We start from the raw sequence: 13,726 nt of genomic DNA, 5'->3' as shown, positions 1-13,726 counted from the left end.
AGCAGAAAATAAGAATACTCTTCATTAAGATATGTTTTTAACATATAATATAAAGGTTTAAGAAATTTTTTCGAAGTAGTAGTTTCCCTCAAGGTATGTTTAGCAGAAAGCCTGATCGGGAGCCATTTTCCCCAAATTTTTGTCAGCTGTTCTGCAAAATTTTAAGACACTAATTATAACCCATTCCTGCAGTCTTCAAGCTCACAAAATCCAAAAATACAAGTACGTTTTATTCAATACTGTCCTCCTTACAGTAAGGCTATATCTTGAAGATTCAATTAAAGATGTATAAAATGGATGCAAGATAAATTAAAAAACCTTCTCACCATACACTACAATAAGGAGACATGAAAAGGCAACAGAAATAAGCAACAGCATTTTGGTTCACACAATGCATAACCAACAGTGATATCAACCGAGCTACATATAAAAGGATTATCATTATTTTATGAAGAACTACTCTAAGTTCAAGTGTGGTTCAGAAATCAAAGATCGTTAGGAAAGTCATAAAGTTTTTATCGCAAGGAAAAGCTACTCCATTGACACACTTTTTAAACCAGACCATCTGTCAAGGGCTGGCCACGGAGGCTCCCTCACCACCTCTATCGTAACCACCTTGCAAAGAAACTTCTCTACCAGATGATCTGCTGTCTTCCTCTAAAGCACTGCTTTTGGACTTATCTTCACTACTATTAAAGCAGCCTCCAACAGTATGGGGAAAAAAACCCAAATGCTATTGCCTGTAAGTTCAATTCACAACACAGTGATTCACACCAAAAGAAAAAAAAATATTTTAGCCACCTAGGAACTGAGAAACATCACAAGTTACTTTTCTAGAGTATCTGGTAGCAAACCATGCGTGTACCCAGCATGGATCTGGATCAGTCCAGGAATTACTGCCTTCTAATATGGCTAGAGGTTGGAGCAGGAGGAATTTACCTACCACATCCTTAACTTTTAATTGGGAAAGAAGAAGGGGAAGGAAATTAAGGAAGAGTAAGGATGGTTGGCGTTTTACATTCTGATAGATAAGAATAAAAAAACGAAAACCTGGAAATCCAAGCATCAAGTGCAAACTACATTTTCTTTTTTAAATATTTATTCACCCACACCTCAAACATCTACTGCTGCCTCTGCAGATTTACATCATTAACACATCACTTTCTCACACTAGCAATAGAATTTCATGCCTCCAAATATAGAGCAGACACACAGTCTGCTAAACACTTGCAGGATATATTACAGCTGCAAGATGACACTTGTCCTAGTAAACTTATTTTTCCTTTTTGCTAACTAGGGACACACAAAGACAATGTACTCCTAGAGGTACTGGAAGTGCATTACTGAAGCTCTCTGCAGTGGTCCCCTTTGGTAACAGCTGCAATCTTGAAGAACAGGAATCATTCCAGCTAACCTACATGAGGCTGAAGAGGAACATACACACCTCCCGACTTCAGTAACAGGATCTCATGCAATACAGTTTCTATAAACAAACACCAATTTTGGTGAGGAAGGCCTTCACAACTAAAGGGAAATGTGAAAAAACGGCAAAAGCCATTTAGCCATATTTACAGAGGCTGCAAATTCTGTGAAAAAAACCCTGAACTCTGTCTACTTTACAGCTAGTCAGCTGAAAACCAGCATTTGTCAGAGCACACACATACTGCACTTCACTAACTTGGCCAAGCTTGTTACAAAGCAGCTGATTAGAAAGTTGGAAGAAAGAAGAAATTGTATGGGCAAAAATCTTGTATCACTGCCCCCTCCCGCAAAGTCCTCCTTTCTCTCCCCTCCCAAGTTATGAAACTTGAGCTGCTTTGGGTTCTCCCTCACATTCTGCAACTGGATTTAACTTGATCCAGCAGTCCCTACACTCAGCATGCCCCCTCGCAAAGCATGCTGTCTTCATTTGCAGCTAGTTTCAGGAACAACTTCCTCAGGCAGATACATACCTGGTAGAGTATTACACAAGGTAAGTTACAGAAAGAAAGAGGATCTCAACAATTCTACCCTGAAATACACAGCCTTTGAGCAAGTCTGAAACCATATGATACAGTCTTCACCGGGAGCCATCACATAGCTGTCCACAAACAAGGCCAACAGGCAACACGAAAGTCCATCACATTTCACCAGCATGACCTTGACCACACGGAGAACTTGGTTTCTCAGAAAGAAAGCACCCACCACAGGGGACTGCCTCTGCTTTGATATTTTATGTTTCAGCTCCGTGTTCTCCTGCAAGGACTATTTAAAAACCTTGAACTACATCAAAACAACGTTTAACAAACAACCCCAGACTAATCAGACACAGTCATAGCTACAACTTGGAAATAAGAACACTTCACTTTAACATCTCTTCTAAAGTTTTCCTCAGTAGAAAACTAATTTACAGTAACTTGGTAACTAAACCAACACACAAGCAGGCTATTCGCTTCAGTAACTGTGGGAATCCATTTTTCTCAAGTGCCTAAGACCACGATTAAAACAAGGGGTAGTTACTACGCTTACCCCCAAAGCTATACAGCTTTTCTCCAAAACTTCTTATTCCACTATGAGAATTAACTTGTTTCAGGAACAAATAATCCAGGATTTAGACAAGTCACTACTTCCAACAGAAAATATTTCTAAATCTACATCACTGGAAGTACACATCTGTTGTTTAAAAGGGAGAGCCTTCTCTTCCCCATAGAAGTCACCATGAAGTAATCTAGCTTTTAAAGACTATTCAAGCTATTCAGACACTCACCAGTCATGCACCAATCAGGAAGACACATTTATATTAGGGCAATGCAGAGGAGAACATGCTTACATTAAAACTGATTCCTTCAGCGCTCGTGATTTTTGTATTTTAAAACAACCTTTCTACACTGCTAACAGTGTGGGTCCTGTATACCAACAACTGTAACCATGTTCTTACTCTTCAGTTTTCGGCTCTGTCAGTGCTAAGCCCCAAACCTGGCACATCACTAAGTTCCAACAGAAAAGGGTTCCTCTGGAAACTGGAGAAATCTTTCACATTGTCATATTGAGCAAAACCAAGCAGTTAATGGCAAACTTTCTCTTTCACTAATAAATAACAGCCTCTATTGTTTTCTCTCTGGAAACTGTAGAATTACTGCAGCCTTTTTTAAAGCCTTACTTACCTTTGCAAACACTATTTTCAAAATCACTGATAAGTATAATTAAAGTTTCCTACATACTAGCACGCCAAAGCCCCTGCGTTTACATCAGTCCCACTTCCGAACTTTGTACTGTCTCAATTCAGTACTTCATGAGCAGCTCAGAAGAAAGGCAACTAACTTTCACAATTCAGACTCTTACCTCCTTCATTCTTTAGTTTATCTGTGCCAAACCCAGGGATTCCCCTCCCTTCCACCCCGCCAGCAGAGCACAATAGAGGGGGAAAAAAAGAAAAAAGAGGCACCCCATGAAAAACCATAGATCCCTGACTTGATAAAGAAACATGGTAAAATTTAACCATTTGCATAAATATAAGTTTTCAATGCAAAATAGTATTAAGTTTTATTCTGGACGGTAAGCTTTCTGTTCAATTCCTATGAGGCATTCTATATCACTGGTGATTCTGCAGGACAACATGGTAGGACAGTTAGTGGGTTAATAAAAAGTACTGGCAAAACCAGGGAGGAAAAGCAACTAGCAAGAGGTTGTCCTGTGTTCACCAGAGATGCAGCACAGGTATAATCAAACTGGTATACTGAAGGCAGCTCCAAGATTTGAACTGCAGTTCCTATTCAAGCAACAAGACAGAAGTTTGATTTGTTCCCTTCACATATAGCAATATAAGCAGTTTCTCTATGCCAAAACAGGTTTACAGTCAATTCCAGAAAGGCTAAGCTGATTCTGCCATTCACTCCAGCACCAGACAGTGTTCCAAAACTGCTAGCAAATCTGTGTACCCATTTTGAAAATGTCACGAACTAAGTTCAATCACATTTTGCACGTAAGGTTTTCATGGCTCTGCAATATTTAGGTTTGACCTTTTACTTATACCATCTGCACACATGATACCAAGCCTTGTGTCTTCATCATGGGAAAACGATGAAAGCCTCACCCAGTTCACCCCCTACAATATGCACGCCCCCATCAGGAATGGTCAATCCAGAGAAGTCCATGGTCCCCACCACAATCGGAAGACCTTGCAAGTGGATGACCACAGCCATGCTGTGCTGAAAACACACACCTGCAGATAAGAAAAGGTAATGGCTATATCAGACTGCAAAACAGTATTTACAGACACCATTTATATTATACAATCTTAATGGCATCTTATGAAGACTAAGTACAAGTCTCACAAACATATAAACACCACTTAGAAAAACTGTTTGGGCCCTGACTTAGGAAGCTGATTACAAGAGACTTTAATTGCCTGCAGATAAAAAAACAACTGCCTACCAGGTTTTGCCTACAGCAGCGTTGCTAACATGAAGCATGCCTTACCGTATTCTACCCTACATATAAAAACAGAAATAGAATTCCACACAGGTTAAAAGTATTAACCCAGAAACAGCTTTTGTAGTAGCTATTCATCTAATGAATTCTATGCTCCTGTCTCATGTTTTGTTTATGCATACCACTTCAGAGCAAGAGGAGTATGTTTTAGGACACAACCTTAAGTTCCAGAATATGTCCTTGGCACTGGTACTTCAAAACACAATGCCTCAGATCTTCAGTCAAGTTGTGGGGTTTTTTTAATGTAACAGGAAAAATTTGAACTGGATGTGAAGACCATCAGACAATGCAAAAAATTCCAAGAAATACTGCATCACCTCCCTTTTTCTACCTGAAAGACACATTCCAAACAAGACACTGGACTACACACAGTTCTTACTTCCACCACGTAGGATCCTCAACTAGATCCTAACCAGCACTCACTTCTTGCTTTAAAAGTTTCCAGATTCAATCAACAACTACACAGGCAAACTCTTTGTCTGAGCAAGACAACACAAATTGGATCCTGAACCAGTACTTACAATTTCCATAACAGTAATACTGTACAGCTAATTCCTCAACATTGAAACATTCCCCTCAACACATAAGACTTAGTATTTAACTTCAGACTCCTATTTTTCCTCTAGTTTATATAAGTAGACGAAGAAAACTGACACCAGTAGAAGTCTACATTTGCTCTCCTCTTAGAGCAGAAATCAAGATCTGTGACAAAAATAAAAACATGTCAGCAAACATTTACCCGCCCTAGATCAAGATCCTCACACTCTCCCTAAGGTTACAGGACATTGAGAATGTAATTTTCATCCTCTTACCAACATCCCATGTATTTGTGCTGTTAATTCAAATTGGCGGTGAGACTGGGACAAGCCAACATGGAAGCATAAATTATGATATGGGCAATTCAACAGAACAGAAAAAAAAATTTTGCTATAATAAAACCTATTACCAAGTGCAATTAAAGAAATAAATGCTCATTACTGAAAGGAATTTTTTTCAATCATTTGATCATCTCTTATTTGGCTGTTCTGGTTTCCCCTCTTTTCCTGTAACACACTAAAGGTAAAGGACAAACACTCTTAAACACTGGACAAGCAAGAAGATTTCAGAAAAGGATTTAAGTCACATGAAATAAAGCAGGTTTTTCCTAAATAAAATAACATTCATTAAAGTAGATTTTCTTGAAACTGCTATTTTTTTTTCCAACTGAAAATGTGCAGCCTTTGTATTAAGAATGTAAAGATTTAATTTAGAGAAATATTAGCCACAGTGCCTCTGCAAGAATTAAGAAAACTTGAACTTTAAAGCAAAACTTCAAAAGCTTGAAGAAAAGCTACAATTAACAAAACCAAGTGTCCATGCTTATACTCACCAAGAAGAAACTCGTTGCTTATACGGCTGCAAACATTCCAAACACTGTTGTACAACTATAGGGAAGGAAAAACATACGTCACATGAATTCTGAAACTAGAAGTAGTTTAGAGTTCAAAAAAATATTTTCTCTACAACCAACGATATCCCAATCATACAGTAACACCTCTAGAACATTCATTTAATCTGAAATTATTTCAACACATAGTCAGCAGGCTGCTGCAAGCCAAATTAGAGAAACTTCAAGATCCTTAGATACACACAGACACACACCCCTCTGCATATCTACAAATTTGTCCATCATTTATTTACCCTTTGCCAAACAGAAGCCATCAGTTTTTAAATTTATTATTACTCCTACTTTGGCACACCAGGCATTTCAGAATAAATCCATTAACTAAGTAAGCAGACAGCATAACTACCAAGCCTTGTATATTCAAGTGACTCAAAATTCAAGGTACTGTCCGCAGGCATTTGAAGAATAGATCACCGGCACGTTAAATCGATCTTATGGGCCAAGCTGCTTGAAGGAAATTACAGCCTACAGTCAGTTATCTTGTACATGGAGAATATATGATTCTAGGTGAAAACAACAGGCTAAAGGTACAGCACAGATGATCATGAGTTCACCGTATCTTCCAATGGACTGCTACATATGAAAACAAGAGTTCCTACTGTTGTGTGTCCCCACCCCCCTTCATCTTATTCACCTCATTCTTGTCTTCCCTTTCTCTGTTACTCCAAGTTGCAGAAATTCTTAACTGTTCTCCCAGCAAATGTACCCGAAACATTCAAAAATACTTAAATGCACCCAATCTGCCCCAAATCTAAACCCCTCTCTTCCTCCCAGGATTTTGACAAGAACTACTGCTGAGAAACGTACACAAGTATCATTGCATCAATTATACTACAATTGCCCAAACAGTCTTTAACTGTTAGGATATACCTAAAATAATAAAAAGTTTAAATTCTGAAATACCGAGCACAAGCAGCCACCCATAAACAAAACCAAAACTGCCAGATCTGGGTCATAGGGTCAAAATGCCTGAGTGTTCTAGATTTGGAAGTACATCAAAATTCTTTTGCAAAACAATTACAGCAGACTGGGATTTGCACAACTGAAGTCATCACTTCTGATGTAACATACAATTTCTACTCATACTGGTGGATTTCTGCTGCAGTACCATGGTGGCTAAAAGCTTTAAGAAGTCATCTTGCAGTACAGGTTATTTCAAAAAACCAATCCAAACTCCAGGTCAGATATAAGCTTTCAAGAAGCTCAAGTTACAGACACACTCTTGGTTAACAAGCGTGGCTTTTCAAGATATATAATGGTAAGACTGATGCTTTCTGAATATTTAAAAACATCTTTTAAACTATTCACAGAGACTGGGGAAAAAACCCCTTCTTGCACACAAAAATAATTCCAATTGCCACAAAAAAGGCAGCTTAACAAAACAGGGGAAAAAATTACATGAAACACTTCTTTCATTGAAAAAGCTTCTAGCAACCTAAGACTCTAAACTAAAATCTATGGTTTTAGATGTTCTTAGTGTGCAGGATATTTTAAGATGCAAATTAATACATCAGGCATCAAGATTCTCTTAAGAAAATTAGGAGTTAAAATGTTTCACTACTAAAAGACTGCAGATGGCTTAAGCAAGCTGTGTTTTTTCTTATGGAAGCACAACCTCCAAATCGAGTTTTGAACTCTTCTCATGACAGTTTACCATGTCAATCCATGCATGTCTACCCATGTGAACAAACACAAGAGAAGGTAACCAAACACAGTCCTTCCCGTCAACCAAGACATCCTCAGCTGGATAAACTGCATTTATCACATGGCAGAAGGATATGCATTTTAGTCACACAAGAAATCAATGAACAGTTTCTCAAAACACCTTCATCCACAAATCCAATTCATGTCAATACATGTAAGGCTTCTCCAGACTGCAGGAGCGGCAGACACAAGCTACAGCCATTTGAATTGTCCTGAGAAGCCAAATTTAGCCTGCAGACTGGGCACCCCAACGCAATTTCTCCTGATTTTCTATCTGAACTGAACCTGTATAAAACCACTTCATGATACTGAATGCACCTAGTGCAACTGTCCTCAAAAAGACATTTCTGCCCTGTATAATGGGTACCTATGGGCTTACAGCTCCTTTGTCAAATAAAAATGAAATCAAGAAAAGGTAAGAAGTGGTCTGATTCTCATTGCCATTCTATACTCCCTCAGAAGCAAGGACAACAAAACCCCACAGGGCTCTTTGGACAAACTTATTTACAGTAGGACTGTATCTAAGTATTTGGTTTAGAGTGGTGTGGCAGCAGCCTAAGGTTGAACCTATTGGACAGCCCTGGATAAGGTGCTGTCAGAGTGTCTTTGCTCAACATACGAGGAAAGGAACCACACATGGGCTCACAAACTTGTATGACAATTTCACACTTTTGCAATGACAACAGATTTCTTCTTAAAAGAGTGTACCTTTAAGAAATGGGTGGGATCCAACAACAAGACTCCTATTTGCCTACACTACTGTCCACTAGGCTACAACACTTACATTATTGAGTTAATACCATTTTGCACTCAATGCCAAGGTTTCAAAGTCAGTACAAACATTTGGATACAAAGTGGCTTTAAAGTATTACCGCCTACATCCTCTCTGAAAGCAACACCTTGGTATTCTAGGTGAATAGAAGTCTAGATCTGAGACAGAAATTAATACTTAAGGCTATGTGTTGGTCAGTAAACTGGCCAATTAATTCCTCCTTTTTGACCAGATGTGCTTCCCCTGGCTTTGAGGTTGCTCCAAGTGTGTTCCAGTAGCACACTATACACTCACCTTAGATTCAGCAATCTGCTGTATTTCTTAGCAATGAGCACCAACATGTACTTTACTTATTGGGGGAAAAGATTATGACCAAAAATGGAAGGAGCCAAGACGAAATCACAAAAATTATTTGTTAACAGTACCTGCAGCAGTAACTGGACTTGGACTTCTGACTCTTTTTAAGAGGTCTACCTGTAAAAACAATCATTCAAAAAAAATTTTAGAAACATTTTCCACAGATAATTTATAGAACCTGCAATATTGGCCACTGAAAGTCCTACTGTTTCCAGTCAGTCAGCCTATAGTGTTTTGACACTTGCACGTGGCATTCTCAGTTTCATTATTCAATTGTTTTCTGACTCAACAGGACCAAATCTACCCTACTTGCTGATAAAGAAGAGGGTATTTTCATGGCAGCCAAATAAAGGGAAATCTTGCAAGTTACACTGCCATGAGCTTTGATGAAAAAATTATGTCTTCATTTAAAATAATGCATTAAGCAGATGTTTCATCTGTGTATGTGCCACGTGGTAAGAATAATGCGACTATGCCATTTTATTTCAAAAAGGAAAGAAAGGGGGGCACTTCATGGCTGCTTGTAGACTTGTTGCCCAGCTCAGAGATTTTCATCAGGACAGCAGGAAAAACAGACAGATGGAAAAAAAATAATAATAAAAAAAAAAAATCAATGCATCTTTTCCCAAGACTGGTAACAGCAACACCGAGAAAACAGACCTGCAATCTACGCAAAGAACTGACACAAATACAGGGGATCGCATAACAAAAAAAGCCACTGGGAACCTTCATTATATTGAAAAAGCCATTAAAGTCTGCTATGCTAACAGAAGCCTTTAAACTTTAAGCCCTTGGCTTTAAGACTAACCAAAAACTCTTAACTCAGACCCTATCAATGCCACTGTCTTTGTGCCACTGATGCACAGATCTAGGCTAAGGATGCTCAGTTCTACATCTGGAGCACTAGAGGTGTTTAAGTTTCCTGACTCAAGCACTATGTGAAACAAGAGTATATTCTCCATTTCCTTGGGAAAGAAGTGCTGAGTACAAGTAGCAGAAAAAAAGTCCCTTGTGAAACTAGTATGTTAACATCAACTGCAAGAAAAAAGCTCTTCAGTGCTAACTTCATACTGAAAAAAAACCCCACCCCACACAAAGCAGTAGTGCTTCCCTTCTTTCTTTTAATAGAGGCTACCTAGCTAAAGATACAGATGGAGACAGTTATACCTCTTTTTAACCAACTTCATAAACCTACCTAAAATGGAGTTCTTAAAAAAAGGCAAACTGCAGCTGGCTATATTGAAATAAGGCTGGCTGAAAGTTCTCAAGCCCAGTAAAACCACACAAAGACATGTCACACAAAGGCCTGTCAACAAACATGCCTCAAAAAGAAATAATTATATTCCAACATGCATTATTCTCTGCCACACAGATCTGCAGTTGGTCAACATGAACATACACACCCACATGTGCACTATCACTTAAGCCTGGTGCTTGCATCCACAAGAAAAACCTGAAAAGCCACCAGTTCCAAAAGGTTTTTTTGGAATCTATAGGCCATGTAGCTATTGGTATTTTGACACAAGAATAAACCAAGAGTTCCAAGTTGCTATTTCTTACCTGAAAAAAATAAGTCTTCCTACAGGGAGCACAAGAAGTCAAAATAAACCTGTAGGGAAGCAAGGAACTTAAGTATGAAAATGATAAGGAACAAACTGAATTAAAAAAAGAAAGAAGCAAACTTGTTCAACTGTTGACTGAACTATTACAAGCACTTCACAAGACTTCTCAATATGCCGTACCAGTAAGTCCAAAGTATATGCAGGTTTTATTTTTTCGTCAATTTAAAAAACCCACTGCATCCACACAATTAGGCAACCATCAAGAATGGAGTTTAAATACTGATGACAACAACTTGCAGGGCTGAACAGTAAATCCTCCCCCCTGCCTCACGTACATTCTTTAGCTTGGCTCACAACACTGTTGCACAAATGCTCACATCTGTGCAGGATGGTGCCATATGGGCAGAAACTACGAGACAAGTGGCAGGACAGCTTTCCTACAGCAACAGTGTCAGCTCCTGTCAAGGTCTAACAAATTACAGGTACAGACAATACGGAGCTTCTGGAGGCACAGTTACAAATAAAATATGCAGTTACAGAGTATTTCTCATCCCCTACAATTACACTGGGGATTGCACCCATCTTTCCTGACCAAGGGGGAGAATTTAGGTCAATATCATTGCCTAAGTTATGCAGGAACTACAGGAACAGAAGAAAGCACTTCTGAGAATTTATCCAATTAAAGGTAAGAATTAATTACATGCTTCTTACATTTCAGTCAAGGCAGCACTGTTATGAGCAATTACTATTCTAGCCTCATTCCCAATCTGACCTTAATTAATTACTCTCGATTACAGGCAAACAGATTTTACTCTCAGACTGTTCAAGCAAAATTGTATTTCCATTCAGGAGAGATCAACAATGTTATCAGCAAGAATGTAAACTAAACTCTTCCACGGGCTGACTTAGGTCAAACAATTGAGCATTCATCTAAGCCACCTTCAATTCCAGAACCATTTAAAAAGTCACACAAAAATTAAACTATACTATGAGCGATCTTCACTGCAAGTCTCCTCACTTGGTTTTTTTTTGGAAACTGGCCCTATGAAAGGATCTCTGCTCATTATACAGAAAATTAAACGAACCCAGGTCAAAAGCATTTCTGTTACAGAGCTGCTCAGTTACAAGTTTCTGTACAGATACATACAAAAGGTTACTTCAAGTCATTAGCATTGTTTTTAACATTTGGTTTTATCCTCCTGCTGCGTACAATACCAAGTTCTGTACAAAGAAAGACAACATTTATTTTTATTCAGGTTAAGATTCATCGACATTCAGCTATCCCTCCTACTTTCAAGCATTTTGGCTAGAAACAATAACCCGAGATCACAGGAACACCTCTGGTACTAGGAAAGTTTTCAGTAAGAAGATATAACTGTTTCCCAAAACTGTACTAACACCCTGCTTCAGTTAACCAAGCCCTACTAACAGCCACAGCCTGCATGCCCATGCCAAACCGCCTGGGACAACAATCCATTCCAGGGCCAATGAGCCCTGTCTGAACCTAGGCCTGTCAGGAAAAAGAATATGGTGCCTCCCCATCCTATGCATTAAAGCAGGTATGACACGAAGCAGCTTTCGGGTTAGTGCAACGATATACCGTTATTTCTGTTCCCTGAAGACATGCTGAAGGGACAAAACGCAACGGGATGAGTCTGTGCTCCAGACTCTGTGGGACGCAGAAAGGCCTGAAGCCTCCAGCGGGCGGAACAGCCCACGGAAACCGCCCCGGGCCTCGGTGAACGCCCGCCCCAGGCGAGGCTTCTGCCTGCTTCGCCACCCGGGACCGGCCCCGCACCGCTTCCTCCCGGCCGAAGGGCGAGGCGCCGACAACGGGACCGCGCCGCCGCCCCGCCGCTCGGGGCCCGCCAGGTGCCGCTCCCGGCCTGCGCCACCCCCACACCGCCGTCGCGCCCGCCCAACACCGGCCGCCGCCAGCAGAGCCCCCGCGCTGCGGCCCGGGCTCCGGCCCCGGCGCCGCCGCCGCAAGGTCACTCGGCCGCCCCCGCCGGCCGGGCCCTCGGCGCCTGCGCCCGGCCCGCACATACTCACCTGCCCGCGCCGGCCGCGCAGCTCCGCGGGCCGCCGGGCGCGGGCGGAGGCGCGGCGAGAGGGAGGGAAGGAGCGGGCGGCCGGCCGACGGCGCGGACCGGCGCACGGCCCCAGCTCCCCGGCCTCGGCGCGCCAGGCCGCGGCGAGGCGGGTGCGGCCCCCGCTCGGTGCCCCGGGCCGGCAGCGCGGGAGGCGCCGCCCTGCCCGGCCCTTTGTGCGCGGGGACGCGTGCCAGTCGCGCCGCGCCCGCCCGGCCTCCCTCCCCTCGCCTCGCCACGCCGCGGGCCCGCAGCGCGGGGCAGGTTAGGCGGCCCGGCCCGCCCGGGCGCCGCCGCGCTCTTACCGAGGGATCTGTACGAGAAAAAGGGCTAGAACGGAGCCGAATGACCCCAGGCCCCCCTACGCACCGAGCCCAACGCCAGCGACCGCGCAGGGCCACAAAATGGCCGCCTCGATGCGGCGCCGCCAGGGAGGGGCGGGTGGGGCGGAGCTGGCCCGGCCTCCGCGCGGCCGTGGGGCGCGCTCTCCCTGCGGGGGGCGGGGTCCGCGCGCTCCGGGCGCGAGGCGGGCCAGGCCGGTACCTCGCCGGCGCTGCCGCCCTCCCGTGGCGCCAGCCGCCCGCCACGTCCCAGCGGCGCCGCGGCGGAGCCGCCCGGGGTGCTCGGCGCGACGGGCCGGGGGCCGCGGGGGCCGCTGCCCGGAGCTGGGCGGCGGGCCCGGGAGAGGCCCGCGGGGCAGGCTCTGGCGGAGCGCTCTACGGGCGGCAGCGGGCGGGGTGCCAGGGCAGCGGGAGCCCCCGCAGTGGCGGCACACGGGCCAGCACCGCGCAGTGTGGCGCTGCGCCCCGCCCCCCCTCCCGCGCCGCCTCCTGCTCGGTCTCCTGTTCGCCCACTCGCTCCCCTGCCCGTCTCGGCGCCTGCGCGGGCGTCCGTTGCACCGGGCTGCACAGACAACCCCCCCGCGGGCCCTCGGCAGCGCCGGCCCCACAAGGACCTGGGCCGCCCTTTGCAGATACGCGGCTGTACACGGGCAAGTAATGTTTCCAATTAAATTTTTTTTATTTTAGTTTATGCTAGGTTAAAGCCAAAACCAGACGGACACAGGGGAGCAAAGAATCTTTGCAGGCTGAGGTTCTTAACGCCAAATGTTAGAGCATTTGTCACGGGGTGAATGAACGCTTCCAGTTCAGGTGGTTTTCCTGGGATAATCCATCATTTTCTGCTTAGACGCCACAGAACAGCAGATGCTTGTTGCCCGCCAGATTTCAGTATCAAAAGAGTAGCAGAAGCAGGGCTGGGGTGCTGCCAGGTCGCTGAGGAGGGCACAGCCCCCAGCGCAAGCACTTTTCTCCCCTCCCTGCTTCCC

The 13,726-nt window shown here is 43.5% G+C and overlaps 1 protein-coding gene across 12 annotated transcripts in view; it reads right to left on the bottom strand.

Annotated features, from left to right (window-relative positions):
- PHF20 (PHD finger protein 20) overlaps window positions 1-12,843 on the bottom strand; it is an 86,442-nt gene extending 73,599 nt beyond the window's left edge. For 4 of the 12 annotated variants that reach the window (XM_080405415.1, XM_080405416.1, XM_080405417.1 and 1 more), the window contains exons 1-5: window positions 12,705-12,842; window positions 10,308-10,356; window positions 8,816-8,864; window positions 5,840-5,894; window positions 4,073-4,201 (exon numbers count right to left, since the gene is read on the bottom strand). The gene's annotated coding sequence lies outside the window, so the exon portion shown is untranslated. Of the gene's footprint in view, window positions 1-4,072; window positions 4,202-5,839; window positions 5,895-6,548; window positions 6,622-8,815; window positions 8,865-10,307; window positions 10,357-12,704 lie in introns of those variants that run through there. The other 8 variants (XM_080405409.1, XM_080405419.1, XM_080405410.1 and 5 more) reach the window with 5 other exon arrangements.
- Between the last annotated feature and the right edge of the window lie 883 nt (window positions 12,844-13,726).

This window comes from Falco punctatus (assembly GCF_963210335.1).
Source record: "Falco punctatus genome assembly, chromosome: 10".
NCBI lineage: Eukaryota > Metazoa > Chordata > Aves > Falconiformes > Falconidae > Falco > Falco punctatus.
This window is presented reverse-complemented; position numbering and strand designations above follow the sequence as displayed.